Source organism: Erythrolamprus reginae, chromosome 4 (assembly GCF_031021105.1).
Source record: "Erythrolamprus reginae isolate rEryReg1 chromosome 4, rEryReg1.hap1, whole genome shotgun sequence".
Lineage (NCBI taxonomy): Eukaryota > Metazoa > Chordata > Lepidosauria > Squamata > Dipsadidae > Erythrolamprus > Erythrolamprus reginae.
This window is the reverse complement of record NC_091953.1, coordinates 36,488,732-36,508,861: the sequence shown is the minus strand read 5'-3', so window position 1 is coordinate 36,508,861 and position 20,130 is coordinate 36,488,732. Positions and strand designations below refer to the sequence as shown.

Genomic DNA, 20,130 nt, shown 5'->3' with positions numbered 1-20,130 from the left:
AGCGCAGCAGCAGCAGCGAGCAGACGAAGATCGGGGTTTCCCCGCCGCCCACGCAAAGGGGAAACCCCGATTCGGCTCCTCGCTGCTACCGTGCTGCCGAGTAGATCAGCTGCTGGGCAGCCGAAGGAACCTTCCCTGGGTCTTCCTCGCTGATGCCCCCGCCCGCCCGCCCGCCGCCCGCCACCCGCCAGCAAGAGGGGGAGAGATAGAGAAAGAGAGAGAAGGAAAGAAAGAGATGAGAGAGGGAGGAAGAGAGTGTGAGAGAGGAAGAAGCAAGATAGAGAAAGAGAGAGAGAAAGAAAGATGAGGAAGGAAGAGAGTGATGTCATCGGGTGGGAAAAATCGCGATATAGCGTTTCGCGAAGAACGAGATCGCGAAAATCGAGGGATCGCTGTATATAGAAGATGCTGTGTTCATGTATTGAACTAAACTAGTTCTGTGAGCGTGGCTTAATGGGTATGGTGTGGCTTGATGCATGTGGCTTGGTGAGTGTGGCAGGTGAAGGATACAGTGGTACCTCGAGATACAAGTTTAATTCGTTCCGGACCTGCGCTCTTAAGTCGAGCAGCTCTTATGTCGGGGTTCCACTGTACTGCAAAATCACAATTCCCACCCCACTCTGGGGCCAGCCAGAGGTGGTATTTGCCAGTTCTCCAAACTACTCTAAATTTCTGCTACCAGTTCTCCAGAACCTGTCAAAACCTTCTGGATTTCACCACTCCATGGGTGGCAAGGGATATTGTATAATCTAGTTGTTCTATAGTACCTAGAACAAGGGTCCCCAAATTTGGCAGCTTTAAGACTTGTGGACTTCAATTCCCAGAATTCTCCAGCCAGCTTAGGGTCGGGGGAAGCTGTTTTCACCTTCCCCTGGCATTGAATTATTGGTGTGGGCACTCTCACATGCACAATAGCACACGCCTACATTCTTTCGGTACCCGAAGAAAAATAGGTTCGCCATCACTAGATTAACTTATCTGTTCTTCTTAGAGAACGAGCTGTCAAACTTGCAGCCATGTCCCCATTTCCTTTCTCTGTAGTCCAGTTTCAGTTCGGTCTGTACTTAGAAGAGACGTGTCAACTTGCTTTTGGAATTCTGGGAATCCCAGTCTAAGGATTCAGGTCATTTTATTGCTTTTTAGTTAAATAAAAAATTGCTTGGACTTGGCAGCTTTGCAAACAGTCGGCAGCACTCCAACAGTGCTATTTTGATGGCAGAAGCTCCGGGCTTGTCTTGGCAATGCTGCTTTTCAGTCACCTTAGAGATCACCTGCTTCCAGGGGTAGTGGCAAAAGGCTCCAGAGAGGCCTTTTTTGAGTGATTAAAGTCAGAAGATTGGAGCGAGTGCGCTGGCTAAGCCTTCTTGGCACAGCCACCACCGCCATTTTTAACTGCGGTTGGTTCTCTGGCCCTGAGTCCCTGCCTCATTTCTGCCAGGCATATTCCTTTTGAGCTTCCAGAGCAGTTGCAGTGGCTCTCACTGCCCTAGACTCTTGCCTTAAAGCTCCTCTGTGCTGAAGAAGAGCGGGGGGCAGCGTGGTGGTGTATGCACATGCGTGGGGGGGGGAAAGGAAGGGGTGTGGGCATGTGCATGCATGCTAGCACACCCACATACCCCCTTTTGGCATGTGAACCAAAAAAGATTTGCCATTACTGCTCTAGGGTCATACAGACTATATAGGCTTCTAGAAGGCCTTCCACGAACCGAAGGCCTTCTGCTGCACGAATCCCAGCGACCCACAGGTCCCACAGAGTTGGCCTTCTCCAGGTCCCGTCGACTAAACAATGTCGTCTGGCGGGACCCAGGGGAAGAGCCTTCTCTGTGGCGGCCCCGACCCTCTGGAACCAACTCCCCCCGGATATCAGAGTTGCTCCCACCCTCCTTGCCTTTCGTAAGCTCCTCAAAATTGAAATTTTCCCTTCTCCCTAGGCTTATAGAATTTATACATGGTATGTTTGCATGTATGATTGGTTCTTTAAATTGGGGGGTTTTTAGATTATTTTTAATATTAGATTTGTTTACATTGTCTTTTTATTGTTGTTAGCCACCCCAAGTCTGCGGAGAGGGGCGGCATACAAATCTGATTAATAAATAAATAAATAAATTATACTTGGATGGCTTTCTTTAGTTGGTGTTTCGTCCTCCTCCGGCTCCTAGAAAGGCCCTGGAGCTTCAGGAGAGCACTATATTTTTCTTCCACTATGAGCATTTTGTAAAAGTGAAAAGACCAAATCACATTAATGAGCATAGTGTATGTTTTATGGAGAAACTCTAGAACAGTGATGGCAAATCTTTTTTCCTTCGGGTGCCGAAAGAGCGTGTGTGCCTGCTATCGCGCATGCATGAGTGCCCACACCCATAATTCAATGCCTGGGGAGGGCGAAAACAACTCCCCCCCCCGGAGGCCCTCTGGAGGCCGGAAATAGCCTGTTTCCCAACCTCTGGTGGGCCCAATAGGCTCATGTTTCACTCTCCCCAGGCTCCAAAAGCTTCCTTTGGAGGAGGGCAAAAATGCCCTTCCCCATCCCCCTGAAGGCTCTCTGGAAGCCAAAAATGCACTCATGGAGCCTCTGTGCAAGCCAAAAATCAGCTGGACAAAACATACATGCATGTTGGAGCTGAGCTAGGGCAACAGCTTGCATGCCACCAGATATGGCTGCGCATGCCACCTGTGGTACCCGTGCCACAGGTTCACCATCACTGCTCTAGAATTTCTACAATTGTAGAATGAAGGTATGAACCCCCAAAATTGGAAGGTAATATTTCTTTCAAAGGCACAGTTTCCATTCTAACTCTGTTTACCTAGAGCTGTCTATATGCCTTTTGTCTAGGTCAGATACCTATATCATTGTTTCTTTACTTACATATTTATGTTCGCTTTCTCTTTCAAGCATATATTAGCAAGTAATCCTTTGGGGTTTTTTTACTAGCTGGGACTAGCATGACATAACTGCAGATAGTGCTTATAACATTCCTTTTGACTTAAGGAGAATGATTATCCCACTGTGCAGAGGGTTTTGTGTTTCTAAAGGAAAATAGGAACTTTTCCAAGAAATGAGTCATGTTGTTTTACTATTTTCCCCACCGCCAGGTAAATACAGGCAGACATGATACATTTTCATCCCAGTGTGTAGCATTTCTGCTGTTCTACTTATTATTCAAATCTCAAGGAAGCTTTGTAACCTCTTTGGAAGAGTTAAAACCTGCTGCATCCCCAAGACACACATAGTATGTTCTTTATTCATGATACATTTCCTGGAAAGGAAAGAAATGGTGGTTCAAAACAGCTATATTTTGTTGATGGTGCTATTTAATTTTAGAGTGGGATCCTGGTGTTATTTTTTTGGAAAACGGGCTGTCTTCTTAGTAAATTACTTAGGGTGCCTCTTGAGGTCATTAGCTGGGGAGGAATATTTTACAATATATTTGGAGCAGTCTCTAGGTCATTTTCATTCATACAAATTTTTTTGTGTTTAAAACTTGGTAGCTTTTCAGTAAAACATTTTATGTCTTCTTATTTTATTCCTTTTTATTTATTATCCTATTTTGGATGTAACTGTCTGGAAAAGACTCTACAGGGGTAATGAATGCACAAATTCACAAATTATAATGGAGAAAATGTGTGTGTGTGTTCATGTTGATATAGATGATGGCAGAGTCAATCAATCAACCAATCAATCAATCAATCAATCAACTTTAATATAGTAATTTTATTAATAATTATGAATTATGATTATTCCAGTCAATCAATCAATCAAGTTACCTTTGCTCATTAAGCAGAGATGTGGTACAAAGTGAGGCTTTATACAAATAACTGTCATGAAACATGGGACAAGATAATTTAAAAGATCATCTCATCTCATTGAACAGGCTATTGAAATAGAATTGCTTTTCTGTTGGCAAGTTGTTCAAGCCTTTTGACGAATAGTTCCTTTGTGTTATTTTTTATTTTTCTGTTTAACTATATTCAAATTGCTTACTACAAATTAGTTTTGTTTAATATTTTCCTTAGGTTTATGGCCAATAAATATATTAATTAATTAATTAAATAAATAAATAAATAAATAAATAAGTTACATTTGACCACAGCAAGTGTGTGTGTGTGTGTGTGTGTGTGTGTGTGTAGGCCTTGGCACATTGGGGTCTTTTCCCATGTAAGGTTGATGAGGTCCATATCGTCATCCTCAGGCGGGGGGTTTCGGCTTTGTGCTCAGGCGAACAAAGTGTGGTCCGACCTGCTTTTCCCCTATAAATACTGGAGTGTGTGTACAAATACACACACACATATTTCGCTGATAATGAAAAGGAAGGGAGACTACTATTGATCTCTTTTGGGCTTATTTGCCTTCATCAGGTAGCCACACCTTTTTTACTGGGATTTGTGCCTTGTATTTATTTATTTATTTAATTTATTTATTATTTGGACTTCTAGGCCACCTTTCTCCGCAGAGTCAGGGCGGCTTACAACATAAAAATACAAAATTACAGCATGTGGGAAATCCAAACATTAAAATCTATAAAACTAACCATAAAGAGTTGAGGTGATGCAGTGGGTCGAGTACACTACTGCAGGCCTCTAAAGCTGACTGCTAGATCTGGAGGTCAGCGGTTCAAATCTCATCACCAGCTCAAGGTTGACTCAGACTTCCTTCCTTCCAAGTTGGGTAAAATGAGGACCCAGATTGGTGGGGCAATATGCTGGCTCTGTTAAAAAGTGCTATTGCTAACATGTTTTAAGCCGCCCTGAGTCTAAAGAGAAGGGTGGCATAAAACCTGAATGAATGAATGAATGAATGAATGAATGAATGAATGAATGAATGAATGAATCAATCAATCAATCAATCAATCAATCAATCAATCAATCCTATAATAAATATTAAACTAGTCCTAAAAAACCCAATAATAACCATTCAACCATAATAACCATATTGGTGGGGATCAATGGTATAAAGAAGATTTTCACCTTCAGGCCACCCATCATCTTGATTTTTAACTTTTAACTTTTCTTATTATAATTTTAATTCTTTTTTTTTTAAAGCACTGTTTAATTATTTATTACATTGTAAGCTTCCCAAAGTCACTGTATCAATGAGATGGGCAGCATAGAAATTTACTAAATAAATAAAATCATAAAATAAATAGCCCTCAACATATGATTGGTTGCTTAGCAACCATTTAAAGTTATGACAGCCACCTCAAAAAGTACTTACAACCCAATTTTTAAATTGCAGTAGCACCCCTCCACGATCATGTGATCATATTTTGCAATGCTTGGCAACTGACTCATGTTTCCATTTTCAGTGTTCCGATGGTCACATGACCACAGTTTTTTGCTGGAAACCATCAAACCATACCTTGTCATTCTGTCCATTGGGTATAATGTCCCTGAGGAGTTGGGCGGCCTATCAATTTTAATAACAACAACAACAACAATGGATTCATTTAACAAGTATTGCATTGGCTGCCAATCAGTTTCCGGTCACAATTCAAAGTGTTGGTCATGACCTTTAAAGCCCTACATGGCTTTGGACCAGACTACCTCCGGAACCGCCTGCTACCGCACGAATCCCAGCGACAGATAAGGTCCCACAGAGTTGGCCTTCTCCGGGTCCCGTCGACTAAACAATGTCGTTTGGCGGGCCCCAGGGGAAGAGCCTTCTCTGTGGTGGCCCCGGCCCTCTGGAACCAACTCCCCCCGGAGATTAGAATTGCCCTCACCCTCCCTGTCTTTCGTAAACTACCCAAGACTCATTTGTACCACCAGGCATGGGGGAATTGAGATATTCCTTCCCCCTAGGCCATTACAAGTTATGCATGGTATGTCTGTGTGTATGTTTGGTTTTATAATAAGGGTTTTTGTTGTTTTATTATTGGATTGTCACATGCTGTTTTTATCATTGTTGTTAGCCGCCCCGAGTCTACGGAGAGGGGCGGCATACAAATCCAATAAATTATTATTATAATTTATAATTTTTTATTATTATTATTATTATTATTATTATTATTATTATTATTATTATTATTATTATTATTAAATAATGTCATAAAGGTAGGAATGACTGTAATTCCGGGCCCAAGTAAGATTGTAAATCAAAGACTCCCAGCATAAAAATATATTGGAGCATTCTTACTAAATATTTCATTTGAACCTGGATATATTGCTCTTTAGAAAAGTACAAAAGAGACAAAATTCAATTCAATTCAAATGTATCTCCAATACATTTGTAGAAACTAATATTGTAGATTTTACATGTGGGATCTAGCTATTATTCTGAGATATATAACTTACAGTCGCCAATTGATCTGAATGGAACATTGATACTTTATTTTTTTTATTAAATTGTTCTGCTATCCATTTCACTACTGCAGCAACTTTGGATAGCTTAAAAAATGATATAGAACAGTTATGTTTTTATAAATACAGTTTTTTTTTCATAGTATTTTAAGGTGTCTTAACTGTAGCAAGGAGATGGCAGGTCTCTTTTTTCCTGCTCTGAACTGGCTCCAAATATATATGTTATTGCCAGATCAGTGACCTCTCTTGAACTAGTTATACAAGAACACTTTGAAAAGCTGTCATATTCTCAGTGGTTCATGATAAACTACTTCTGAAACTGAAATCCTATGGCATCTCTGAACTGCTACATGATTGGATAACTGTGTTCCTGTCAAACAGACAACAAGTGGTCAAAATAGAGAATGCCCTATCTAATCCTGTTCTTGTTAACAGCGGTATATCCCAAGGCAGTGTACTAGGACCTCTTTCTAATAATAATAATAATAATAAATTTATTGTCATTGTCAAAAACAACGAATTGTCATTGGCAACGAAAGTCGTGTGACACCCAGAGACCAGTCCCACCATACATAAAATCAGAATAGGTAAATTTAAAAATAGAATAAAAAATAGAATAAATGTCCCACCCACTTCTACTCTATATAAATGACATTTGCGATCACATTACAAGCAACTGCGTTATCGTCGCCGATGATGTAAAACTCTTCAACGCCACCGACAACAATGCTACTCTCCAAAAAGACCTTAACTCTGTGACAGAATGGTCAAACATCTGGCAACTCCTAATCTCAACCGACAGATGCTCTGTCCTGCACATTGGCAAAAAGAATCCGAATACCAAATACAAGCTGAATAAACAAGACCTTGCAAATGACCCTCAGTCTGTCAAAATCCTTGGAATACTCATATCAAATGACCTAAGTGCCAAAGGCCACTGCAACATCATCAAAAAGACTTCAAGAGTTGTTAACCTAATCTTACATAGCTTCTTCTTCAGTAATATTACACTACTAACCAGAGTATGCAAAACATTCACCCGACCAATCCTTGAATACAGCTTATCTTTCTGGAACCCACACCACATATTGGACATAGATACATTGGAAAGAGTCCAGAGATACTTTACTAGAAGAACTCCTCTACTCGCAACAGAATATCTTATGCAACCTGACTTAAAATCCTGGGATTAGAAAGCTTAGAACTATGTTGTCTTCGGCACAACCTAAGCATAGCTCATAAAATTAACTGCTATAACATCCTACTTGTCAATGACTACTTCAGCTTCAACACAATACACGAGCACACAACAGATACAAACTCAAAGTGAACCGTCCCAAATTTCAAAATATGACTTTAGCAACAGAGTGGTTAATGCCTGGAACTCACCATCTGACTCTGACGTTTCATCACCAAACCCCCAAAACTTTACCCTTAATCTGTCCAGTGTTGATCTCATCTGATTCCTAAGAGGTCAGTAAGGGGTGTGCATAAGTGCACCAGCGGGCCTACCGTCCCTGTCAAATTCCATCTTATCAGTCCCCATCTTATGTATATAAACAATGTTATATCTATGTATATTACAAATACAGTGATCCCCCGCGTTTCGCGATCCCGATCATTGCGAAAGGCTATATGGCGATTTTTCAACCCGGAACTCAAAACACCATCTGCGCATGCGCGCCCTTTTTTCTATGGCCACGCATGCGTAGATGGTGCTGGGCAGATCAGCTGCTGGGCGGCTTCCCTGGGTCTTCCCCCTCTTGCTGGCGGGAGGGCGAGCGGCGGGCATCAGCGAGGAGTTTCCCCACCGCCCACGCAAACTCCTCGCTGCTGCCGCGCCCGCCGCTTGTCTTGTCCGCCCGCCGCTTGTCCGCCGCCTGCCTGCCCGCGCGCCCGCCGCTCGCCCTTCGCCCGCGCACGCCGTTCGCTCGCGCCGCTTCCCAGCTGAGTCCTGAAGCCAGAAGGCAAAGGCGAACTTCCGCGTTTGGCTTCGGGACTCAGCTGGGAAGCGGCGCTGGGGTTTCCCCACCGCCCACGCAAACTCCTCGCTGCCGCTCGCCCGCCCTTCGCCCACCCACGCCGTTCGCTCGCGCCGCTTCCCAGCTGAGTCCTGAAGCGAACTTCCGCGTTTGGCTTCAGGACTCAGCTGGGAAGCGGCGCGAGCGAACGGCGTGGGCGGGCGAAGGGCGGGCGAGCGGCAGCGAGGAGTTTGCGTGGGCGGTGGGGAGACCCCAGCGCCGCTTCCCAGCTGAGTCCCGAAGCCAAACGCGGAAGTTCGCCTTTGCCTTCTGGCTTCAGGACTCAGCTGGGAAGCGGCACGAGCGAACGGCGTGGGCGGGCAAGCGGCGGGCGAGGGCGGGCGCGCGGGCAGGCAGGCGGCGGACAAGCGGCGGGTGGACAAGACAAGCGGCGGGCGCGGCAGCAGCGAGGAGTTTGCGTGGGCGGCAGGGAAACCCCAATCTTCGGCTCCTCGCTGCTGCGGCGGAAGTAAAAACATCATCTGTGCATGCTCAGATGGTGTTTTTACTTCCGCATCACTACTTCGCGAAAAACCGATCATTGCGAGGGGTCCTGGAACGGAACCCTCGCAATAATCGGGGGACCACTGTATGTACTTTACAAAATAAATGAAAAATAAATGAAAATAAATGTGAAATAACAAATCATGTCTACTAGTTAAAATTGCTGTACAACACAATGACTGATTCATAACATAACCATATATCTTATAAAAAACTCTAGGAGGATCTAAATCAAAACATATAATATACTGCTCAAAAAAATAAAGGGAACACTCAAATAACACATCCTAGATCTAAATGAATGAAATATTCTCATTAAATACTTTGTTCTGTACAAAGTTGAATATGCACAACAGCATGTGAAATTGATTGTCAATCAGTGTTGCTTCCTAAGTGGACAGTTTGATTTCACAGAAGTTTGATTGGTATGGTGAGTAGAGTAGAGAGCACAAAGCCAAATCATAAATCTTACTGGGACATGTTGGGCTAGTTACTTTCATTTATATGCCTTCATATAAGAATGAACAGGACAATCACAGTTTATATCCAGTAATTATAGAGAAAGAGTGTAATATAAATGTTATAAATATAAACCATGGTGTAGCTTCCATAGGTAGCTGTTTTTGAAATAATAATTAATAGTTACTCAAAGAGTTTCCCGGTTATTTTAAATTAGGTCCTTGAAAAGTCATTGTGTTTTTACTACTCAAATGCTTTGACTAAATTCATTAGCAGTACTATAGGTTTAATATTCAAAATTTCACTAATCATATTCTCCATTGCATCTGGAAGGAGAGTCCAACATGGGTATTACTCCAATCCTATTGGTAGAGACTGAGTTAATTTATACATATTAATTGAGCACCGCCCCCTCTGCTCTCCCCATGAGCCAGTTTTAAAAACTCAGTCTAAGTGTAGAGACATGCTGAGTTTGTTGAGAGACCCCATAAGGGGTTAAATTGATTTAATAATAGTAAATAAAATGTATAAACCTGTTTAATCTGTTTTTCTTTCTCTTTCAGATGGAAAGTCAGAAGAGGAACAGGAGGATGGGGTCTCTGCCCTCCGTGGGCAGCACCCCCAACGATCCTCCTCAGGGGTTTTGCATTCCCCCCGAGGGAACACCCCGCAGAGGAGCAGCCAGCCTGGGGTCCCTGACCTTCGAGGTCACACCAGGGCTGTGAGCCGAAGGTGGAGGGGAATGCCCCTCCACTGGGAGGCTCGGAAACGTCCCGGATCGGCCGGCATGGAGCCGCTTCACAGCTGATCGGGAGATCAGCGCGGCGGCGGCCGCTGAGGCCATTGAAGCGTCGGAACAGCCGCCGAGAGCCGCGAGCGGCTGGGAACGCCGCGGCCCCTCTCACAGAGCCGCGGAGGCCGGAGGGAAGCGGGTCCCAGCTCCGGAGCCCGGAGCGACCCGAAAGACGTCCCGAACGCCGCAGAGGCGCGGGCGCCGCTATGTTGGGGATGGCAACGAGGAGAACGCGTCACTAGGCGCGAAAAATCGCTCCTCCCCCCCCCCGACGGCGGAAAGAGCGCGAAGGGCCAGGAAGCCCAGGGCGCAGGCGCAGACTCAGGAATAACGAGGCGCCATTTTGCATGACTCGAGGGAGGCAGCAAACAAGACAACCGGAGGCAAATAAATCTAATTTCTGGGATCCACGAGCTTGTGAGGTACCAGGCACTGTGAGTACTATGGAGGATCGCCAAGTCAGCGATAAGCCCACTTCCCCTAGGCCACCAAAAGACAAGCCAAAGGGGAAGGGAAAGGAGAAGACAAAGGCCCCTCATTCTCCTGCTTCCACCTCTTCTATCAAGGAGGCCGAAAAGCGCATCAAAGCGCTTGAAAAGAAGCTGGAAGCTGCCTTACAATCATCTCCAGCAGGGCTCCCTCCAGCACAGCGACAGGGCTCAGACCCGGTGTCACCCCCAGCTACCTTTGGGCCTATGGGGGTCCATCATGAAGGGGACTGGTCCCCAGACCGGCAGTTTTTGCCAATGCCTCAAGTCATGCCTTCCCCCAGCACTTCCTGGGCCAGACCAGGGTCAGCGGGGCCTTTGGAAAGGAGCTCCCAGGGACCATCTGCCACCTTTACCCCCACAGCAGCTGGATGGAGATCACAGCCTGGGGCGTGGCAGAATTTGCCCCCAGATTTACAGGACATTATAGCCAATGCGTATTCGCAAAACGTGGCCATGGGAGCACAGCAACATGGCAGGCATTCCCAACTGGCGAGGGATTCATGGTCGGCACCGCCCCCCTCGGGATTGGGGTCCTTGTTGGAAGAGCCGGATCAGTTGGAAGGCAGTGACCCAGAATATGGCTTCTCAGAGGATGAGACAGCACCAGAACAACCACCCACGGTGGGTTTATTTAAACCAACGCTTTTCAGGCCCTTGTTATGTAAGGCCAAGCATGTGATGAACCTTCCCGGCTCAGCCAAAACAACAGAGACCACAGAGACGGGAAACACCTCGGCCACCCTCCTTCAGGAGCCTCAACCCGAGTCCGACCACTTTCCTGCCTCGGACATTTTTGTGAAAGGGCTCAAAAGACCCTGGCAGTACCCTGCAGCAGCCCAAGGGCCTACCAACATCGAAAGGAAGTTCTACACCTTCGATGAGGAGGTGGAGAAGCTCTTGGAATTCCCTCCAATCGACCAACCTGTCGTGACACTTGTGTCAAGCGCCTTGGTGCCTTCAGAGACAGGCGACAGCCTGAGACCTGAAGAGAGGAGGACGGAAACATTGCTGCGCAAAACGCACCAGATGTCGAGCTGGAGTTTCCGAGCTGCGGCAGCAGCTTCATTCATTAACCGAGCCTCACTGCTCTGGATACAGGAGATGCAGTCACGCCTCGGCCCGGAGGATGGGCGTCTCCGCCAAGATCTAAGTAAGCTGCGAGCGGCGACAGAATTCTCCGCGGACGCTACCTTACACGCGGCCAAGTTCGCCGCCAGGAGCATGGCAGCCACACTGTCATCTCGCCGCCTCCTGTGGTTGAAGAACTGGCAAGCAGATCTTAAGTCTAAATGGCGGCTGGCATCCGGTCCATTCCAAGGATCAACACTGTTCGGTGACCTGCTAGAAAAAGTCCTTGTGGAAGACAAGGACAAGAGGAAGGTCCTCCCCAGGTCCAACCGAAGGCAGGACCGTAGATCCACGCCATACTCTAGACGACAGTCCTTTCGTTGGGACACCTCGACCAGCTCCAACCAGAACCAGCGACCCTTCTCGCAGGGTCAGTACACTTCACAATCCTACAGGAGCGATCGCGGCTCCTTTCAGGACAGGCCACGGGGATACCATCAGTCCAGGAGGCCGTTTCGTGGCAACAATCAACGAGGGTTCAAACGCAACTCAAAGTGACTCAGCCACTTTACAGCCCTTGGGAGGCAGGCTCCAGGGATTCAGCGGGGCCTGGCAAGCAACCTCCTCCGACAAATGGGCTGTGGCTACCGTGACACACGGACTCAAGTTGGAGTTTATCCAGTTTCCTCCCAGTCGTTTCTTAAACTGCCCACAGATAAAGGACTTTCAAAAGAAATTACAATTACGCAAGGAAATCGCACACCTGCTGGACATTCAAGCCATAGAACAGGTCCCCCATCAGGAGGAAGGCCAGGGATTCTATTCCATGATATTCATCGTTCCCAAGGCTTCCGGGGGCTGCAGGTTGATATTAAACCTGAAGCAACTGAACCTCTACATAAGATACCGGAGGTTCAGGATGCATTCCTTGCAGACTATTCTGGCTTCTATCCGACCACTGGATCTTTTGACATCCATCGATCTCAAGGAAGCCTACCTACACGTTCCCATTCACCCGGAACACCGCAGGTTTCTGCGCTTCTGCTCGGAAGGAAGGCACTTCCAGTACAGGGCCATGCCGTTCGGCCTCTCATCGGCACCGCGGACCTTCACCAAGCTCCTCGACGTGCTCACAGCCAGCCTACGGGCGCGGTCCATCAGACTGATGGCCTACCTGGACGATATCATCATTTTGTCCAGGTCCACAGCAGCGGCCAGGAGAGACCTTACAGAGACCATTCACACATTGCAACGACACGGCTTCACCATCAACGTGGAGAAAAGCCAGCTAACGCCCACCACCAGTTTGCTACACCTTGGTGCAGTCATAGACACCCAGACAAGCACGGTGGCGCTGTCGCCAGAACGACAGGACAACATACGGCGCCTGGTGTCCGATACACGACGGGGACCAATCCCCTTATCTCAACTGTCAAAGATACTGGGCACCCTAGTGTCAGCCATTGGCATCGTCCCTTGGGCCAGATGCCACATCAGGGCATTGCAATGGTTCCTGCTGCCAGCCCAGAGGACAAAGGTGAGCCACTCACACCGACTAGTACACCTGCCTCAAAAGGTAAAGGACTCTCTGGGATGGTGGACATCGACCGCGATAACCGTCGGATCTCCATTCCGAATACAAGACCAGATCATCCTGACCACAGACGCCAGTCTTACAGGGTGGGGGGCCCACGTTGGGTCCCAGATGGCTCAAGGCCTGTGGAGGGTGGAAGATCTATCGCCCATCAACATCAATTTCTTAGAGCTAAGAGCAGTTTTTCTGGCTCTACAGACATTTACACAGTTGGTTCAGGGACGGCACGTGTTGGTGCTCACGGACAATGTCGCGACCAGGGCCCACTTGAATCATCAAGGGGGTACGCGGTCACAACGCCTCATGGAGGAGACGAACAATCTCTTCATCTGGGCCGAACGTCATCTACTGTCCCTGTCGGCGGAGCACATTGCGGGAGTCAGCAATACGCAAGCAGACTGGCTAAGTCGGTCTACCTTGGACCCATCAGAATGGAGGCTAGAACCGAGCATTTTCCAACAGATGAGTGTCAGATTTGGAACCCCATCAGTGGATCTGTTCGCGAGTTCCCTGAACGCCCAGTTGCCAAGGTTCTACACAAGGTTTCCAGACCCGAGGGCGGAGAAGGTCAACGCCCTGTTGACACCCTGGCCCCCGGGATTACTGTACGCCTTTCCACCAACGAACCTGGTACAGAGGGTGGTGGAAAAGATCTTGAAGGAGAGAGCGGAGGTACTGTTGGTAGCCCCACACTGGCCTCGCCGACCATGGTTCTCCGACTTGGTGGCGCTGTCGGTGTCACCCCCTTGGAGGATTCCGGATCAGATGATTGCTCTCAGCCAGGGGGATCTACAACATCCAGACCCCCAGTGGCTTCAACTAACCGTTTGGCACTTGAACGGCTCAGACTGCAACAACTGAACATACCTGACAAAGTCATTGATACCAGACAGGCCGCAAGACGCCCCTCCACGTCTCGCATTTACCAAGCAACGTGGGCCGCCTTTTGTAAGTTTTGTAAGCAAAGCCGAGTGAACCCTAGGACAGCGTCGGTGATCTCAGTCCTTGAATTTCTACAAGCGGGACTAGAGCGTGGGTTGGCGCCTAATACGCTTAAACGACAGGTGGCGGCCCTTTCCACCATGATACAAGTGGAAGGCATACGATCATTAGCTTATCACCCGCTGGTGAAAGACTTTTTACGGGGAGCGTCGAACCAACATGCCCCGCCGGTTAGAAGATTTCCTTCGTGGGATCTCACATTAGTGCTGAGGGCCTTAACAAAGCCACCATTTGAACCTTTAAGATCCATATCGATTCGCTTACTCTCCATAAAAACAGCCTTTTTAGTCGCCATCACATCGGCAAGGAGGGTGTCGGAACTGGCCGCATTGTCAGTTCGACCAGATCTCTGCATCTTCTACCCAGACAGGGTGATACTGAGATTGGACCCTGCCTTTATTCCGAAGGTGAACTCGGAATTTCACAGGAAACAAGAACTGTGTCTGCCTGATTTTTGCACCCACGGTAGTCATCCGTCAGAGTTAAGATGGCATAAGGTAGATGTCCGCCGTGCGGTCAAGATTTACATTAGACGAACGAGGTCGTTTCGGCGAACGGAGAGGCTGTTCATCGCATTCTCTCAAGGGAAGAAGGGACTTGGACTTTCATCTACTTCAGTCAGTCGTTGGATCAGGGACTGCATCGCAGAAGCATACAAGGCCCGAGACCAACCCGTACCAACGGGGGTGACTGCTCACTCTACGAGGAGTGCGGCTGCTTCTGCTGCCTGGGCCACACAGGCGTCCATAGATGATATCTGCAGAGCTGCCACGTGGGCAGCTCCCTCGACCTTCATAAAGCATTACAAGTTGGACTCCTTTGCTTCGGCTGAGGCAGCATTTGGGAGACGTGTTTTACAAAGAGTTTGTGTTTCTCCAACGTCCCTGACAAGACCTTCTCCCTCCCATGGGCCGTAAATCTCTGGTATATCCCATGTTGGACTCTCCTTCCAGATGCAATGGAGAAGAACCGTTGTACCTACCTGAACGGTCTTCTCAGTGCACTGGAAGGAGAGTCCAAACCCACCCAGTATGATGAAGGGTGCAGGGACGCCGGAGTGGGCAGTTGAACCAGTTGAATCAGTTATTAGTTGTTAATAATAAAATTGGTTATCCTCTTTTTATGCTTCGTTTTTAAAACTGGCTCATGGGGAGAGCAGAGGGGGCGGTGCTCAATTAATATGTATAAATTAACTCAGTCTCTACCAATAGGATTGGAGTAATACCCATGTTGGACTCTCCTTCCAGTGCACTGAGAAGACCGTTCAGGTAGGTACAACGGTTCTTTTTAATCCTTCTGTATGTAGTTTTAAAGCATATCTTACTTTATATCTATCACAGTCTCTAAAATATTGAGACAATTATTGGTACAATTTGTGGTATGCTCACAAGGGCTTTCAATCTACCCTATTCATTAATACCTGTAAATTGCACAAATGTGATACGGAACTTTTTTTATTCCTATTATCAGTACACCAAGAAGTCATAAGATAATCTTTATCATGAACAATGTCTCTATAGTTGAATAGATGATCAATATAATTATTCAGAGACCTTAAGCAGCATCTTTGTCCTTTCATTATGACAAATTAATTTCAAGAATGTTGTTCATATTAATGAAGCTCCAGATAACAAAAATTGGACTCATTCATACAAAGCCTTACATGGCATCGGACCAGAATACCTACGGGACCACCTGCTGCCGCATGAATCCCAGCAACCGGTCAGCCTTCTCCAGGTCCCGTCAACTAGACAATGACATTTGGAGGGCCCTAGGTGAAGAGCTTTCTCTGCGGGGGGGGGGGCTCTCTAGAATCAGCTCCCCCCAGAGATTCACACTGCACCCACCCTCCTTGCCTTCCATAAGAGTCTTAAGACTCACTTATGCCGCCAGGCTTGGGCTATTAGAACCTTGTCCCCTGGCCAATGAATGTGTTGAGAGAAAGTGGATTGAATGGAACAATAGCTTTTTATGGTTTTGGTTTTTTAAAAAAAAATTTAAAGTAATTAATTTGATTAAGATGTTTCATATTGTTTTGTTGTATGTTGTGAGCCGCCCTGAATCCTCGGAGAGGGCAGCATAAAAGTCCAATCAATCAACCAACCAACCAACCAACCAACCAACCAACCACCCAGGAACCAACCAACCAACCATATAAGATTCATGCAAAAGTCAATCCGAGTACAGTGGAACCTCGACATACGAGCAGCTCTACTTACGAGCTACTCGAGATAAGAGCTGGGAGGGGAGCGACATTTTTGTTCGCCTCCCGAGCTCACATTCGGGATACGAGCGCCAAGGAGCTGTTTCGGCTTCAGGAGACAGCTCCTTGGCGCTCGTATCCCGCGTGTTTTAAAAGGTTGCAGCCGGCCTGGGGTGCTGGGGGGGGTGCTGGCAAGCCCCCAGGCCGGCTGCAACCTTTTAAAACACGCGCGCCACTTCGCAGCTGTCTCCTGAAGCCGGAACGCTAACTTCCGCGTTCGGTTTCAGAAGACAGCTGCAAAGTGGCGCGCGTGTTTTAAAACGTCAGAGCCGGCCTGGGGGGGTCGGGGGCTTCCCCCCGAGCCCCCCAGGCTGGCTCTGACGTTTTAAAACACGCGCGCCGCTTCGCAGCTGTCTTCTGAAACCGAACGCGGAAGTTAGCGTTCCGGCTTCAGAAGACAGCTGCGAAGTGGCGCGCGTGTTTTAAAACATCAGAGCCGGCTTAGGGGGCTCGGGGGAAGCCCCCGACCCCCCCAGGCCGGCTCTGACGTTTTAAAACGCGCGCCGCTTCGCAGCTGTCTTCTGAAACCGAACGCGGAAGTTAGCGTTCCGGCTTCAGAAGACAGCTGCGAAGTGGCGCGCGTGTTTTAAAACGTCAGAGCCGGCCTAGGGGGCTCGGGGGGAAGCCCCCGACCCCCCCAGGGCGGCTCTGATGTTTTAAAACACGCGCGCCGCTTCGCAGCTGTCTCTGAACGCTAACTTCCGCGGGTTTTTTTGTTGTTGCACGGATTAATTGACTTTACATTGTTTCCTATGGGAAACAATGTTTCGTCATACGAGCGTTCTGACTTACGAGCCTCCTTCCGGAACCAATTAGTCTCCTAAGTCGGGGTTCTACTGTATAGAATTCCAGCACAAATTTTTAAATAAATGTTACTGTTAATTTTTAAAAGCGACACCGTGATTTTATGGCTCTTATGAGGAGAACAATTTTTATGGTACTTCTCCCATGCTAAAATTGATTTTACGCTGGAAAATAAAATACACAATTGGTCAATTATCATAATATATTGGAGTTTCTATTTTCATAGTTCTTCTGCTATATTCAGGATAATTTATGCTCACTGAAAAGCATACAGATGGCCTCCCGTCTGTGGCTCTGAATGGAAAACCATTCAACCTTTTATTCTTTACACATGGTCATATTAACTTTTAGGAATACAGTGCTCATTGAGAGATTTCCATGTTTCAATAATCACTTTAAATAATCAATTTATGGTTTATTAAATATGGTTTATTGAATTAAAAAAAATCAGAATAAGTTGGGTTTGTATAAAACATTAAATGATGACCATAAATGACAAATAGCTGAGATCTCACATTAAAATAAACCAAGTATTTGTATTTTCAATACTCTGCTCTTTAAATTAAGTATTTTTAGATTTCTGTTATTTAAAACTAATTTAAAATTAAATGTTTGTCAGTGCAGTCTGTTTTATAGTTCTACAATGACAGATGAATGCCACTGTATTATTAAAGTTATAGAGAATAGAGAGAAAAATGGGAGCCAACTGTGCAGGTGTGGGATTTTGGTTGGAATAGATCCATAAATATATTGAATTTTACAATGTGATTAACAGGATCCAAGTTCTAAAACTAGTCTAGTAGCTGTAGTAAGAGTTCAGGTTACAGATATTTTCAACATGGATTCTAGTTCCACAGCTGATATCCATATATATGACAGTTCTAAGAAAAAAATGGGAACATGGGGAATTCATTGCTGACATATACTATGAGAGGAATCCTCCCCTGTGCAAATGCCTATATTCTATATTTAGATTTTGCTGTTTTGTTAGCTAGCTTTAAAATATTGAGTTTGCCATGGGACAACATGCAACAAAATATCACATGCAATGCTAGGGGTAAACTTAAATATTCTTTCTCTTTACTTTAAATCCCATACTTTAAGTGTATGTCTTTTGTTTAAAACCATAATACCAGTTGCACTGGTGGTTGACTGCTTCTTGGAAGATATCAACCTCTAAATGTCATTAAAGGATTAATTGATCTGTGTCTGTACTTGCTAATGCAATTTATCAACTAAGCTTGGCTGAGCAGTTCTGCTATATAGTACTGGCTTTCTTGGCCACTTTTACCTTTGACAGTTGTATATATCAGTGTTTTTCAACCAGTGTGCCGGGGCACACTAGTGTGCCGCGAGACATGGTCAGGTGTGCCGCGAAGCTCAGAGAGAAAAAAAGCAAGAGAGAGAAAAAAAGAGAGAAAGAAAGCAAGAGAGAGAGAAAGCAAGAGAGAAAGAAAGCGAGAGAGAGAGAGAGTGTGAGAGAGCTAGAAAGAGAACAAGAGAGAGAGAGAAAACAAGAGAAAGAGAGAGAGAGAGAGAGAGAGAAAGAGAGGGAGGAAAAGAGAGAGAGAGAAAGACATAGAGGGTGGGAGGGAGGGAGGGAGAAGAGAGCAAAAAAGAGAGGAAGGAAGGAAGAGAAAGAAAGAGGGATGGAGAGAGAGAGAAAGAAAGAGGAAGGAAGGGAGAGAAAGAGGGAGGGAGAAAGAAATAGAGTGAAGGGGAGGAAGAGAGAGAGAGAGGATTTTTTTGTCCAAACTTTTTTTAGCCGCCCCCCCTTGCTCAATGTGCCCCAGGGTTTCGTAAATGTAAAAAATGTGCCGCGGCTCAAAAAAGGTTGAAAATCACTGGTATATATATTCTACATGAAAACTGATGTTCATACCTAGGTTTCAATAAGGTTGCAAACCTACTAGACCTTTTCATTTATATAAATGGTTTTTTTTAATGATTTTTATTTACATATAAACAATTAAACAAATAAACAATACCAACTTACATTACACTGAGTACAAAAAATTAAAAGACGCGAATGGGGTAAGTCTTGAATGTAGCATGTCTTCTCACCCCTCCTGAGGCTGGCTCGTTTGACAGCCTCCTTGTTTTAATTTTGTGGTATTTTAACCAATGGTTTGGTCCTTATCGTGTATTTTCTAATTTTTTGTTCTTGTTTTACAATTTGAAAAACATACATGTCATTAACTAAACTAAGAATCAGATTGTGATTCAAAATGGATAAAAGAAATAACTGAGATTGAATTAGAAATGAAACCGGAAAATTTTTTGCTTGGCATCATTGAAAATCAAATGAAAAAGGAACAGTATTATCTCATACAACATTTAATAACGGCAACAAGAATAACTATAGCCCAATTCTGGAAAAATGAAGCTATGCCAAATGAACGAAACTTAATAAAAAAAATGTTGGACTGTGCTGAATCAGATAAGCTTACAATGGAGCTAAAAGAACAAGACAACTCAAAATACTATAAAATTTGGAATGACTTTTACATATGGTTGAACAAAAAAACAACCACCAGTAGTGCTGCGTAACAACAAAATGGTATGAATACAAATTGCTAAAGTATCTGCACTTATTTAGAACACGTCTGACTGATGTTTCAGGCTTTCAATTTAGCTTTAAAAACACTATAGGCCCCATTTCGTGGTTTAGAGGACACACTGTAATGCAGAGATGTCATGATCATGATCTTTGTTTGAAGAACAATATTGTCTCCAATATTTTCATCCATTCTTTTCTCAGTGTCAATGAAATTCCACTTCATATTAAGAACAATTTCTTGTTAACCTGAGAAATAATCCTAGTCCCCTCCTGA

The 20,130-nt window shown here is 45.6% G+C and overlaps 1 protein-coding gene across 1 annotated transcript in view; it reads left to right on the top strand.

Annotated features, from left to right (window-relative positions):
* Nucleotides 1-20,130, top strand: part of CMSS1 (cms1 ribosomal small subunit homolog) — a 203,241-nt gene that overhangs the window by 141,944 nt on the left and 41,167 nt on the right. The window lies entirely within an intron of this gene.